Genomic DNA, 1,075 nt, shown 5'->3' on the forward strand with positions numbered 1-1,075 from the left:
TCTATCTATCTATCTATCTATCTATCTATCTATCTATCTATCTATCTATCTATCTATCTATCTATCTATCTATCTATCTATCTATGTATATATATGTATCTAACACGTATCTAATTTCTCTACCTCTTCTCATATCTCATAATATTACAGTTTTATGAACTTACAAAGACCCTACTTGAACAGTTTCCCATTAATATCCTTAATCCTTAGAATGTGCCTTTTCAAGTACCTTGGTAACACTCACATCAAGTCCTATCCGTTCTACTATTGCTGGTTAATGATGTCATCGATTCTCTCGAAAATCAACCTTTATTAGTAAATAATGTGCTTTTTCAATTTCAATGATCTATGTCAAAGTTCGGAACAAATTAGCTAGTATGGGCGCAACCTCATTACCACGGGGTATACAGAGACGTCACGCGCACATTACAGTGCTCCTACACACAACACTGTAAAACGTCTCATAATGTCCCTAAGAACACTTCTACAATCTAAAACAAGTAAGAAATTATAGTCGGGCGTGTAGGACTATATATTAACCTACACCTTTTACAAAAATAAAATGTGATTTAGTTGTCATAATAAATACAGAATAATTGTAGTCCACAGGCTGAACTATCAGCCATAAAAAGAGCAGCAAACTGGCTTTGGTACTACAGAATATCAAACAGAGATATTCAAATTTGTACCGATAGCCAAGCTGCTATCAAATCCCTGATTGATGTATTTACTACATCTAAACTAGTCCAGGAATGCCGGGCATCCTTAAACAGGATGGCGAGACATTCAATAATCGTGCTCAAATGGGTACGGGGACACGGGGATTTGACTGGCAACTATATCGCTGATGAATTAGCGAAACTAGGAGCCTCAATGTCCGACAGGGACATAGACATCTTTTGCGGAATACCGCTAAAAGCTTGCAAGACCATAATAGATGGAAAGTTCTATGAAATTTCTCAGACATGATGGCGAAATGAACCAACTTGTATCAATACCAGGAAGATATGGCCAAATTTGGACAGTAAACGCACGTCATATCTTCTGCAATTAAACCGCCCTCATATCAGCAACC

The sequence above is a fragment of the Lucilia cuprina genome, chromosome 2 (assembly GCF_022045245.1).
Source record: "Lucilia cuprina isolate Lc7/37 chromosome 2, ASM2204524v1, whole genome shotgun sequence".
NCBI classification, from domain to species: Eukaryota; Metazoa; Arthropoda; class Insecta; order Diptera; family Calliphoridae; genus Lucilia; species Lucilia cuprina.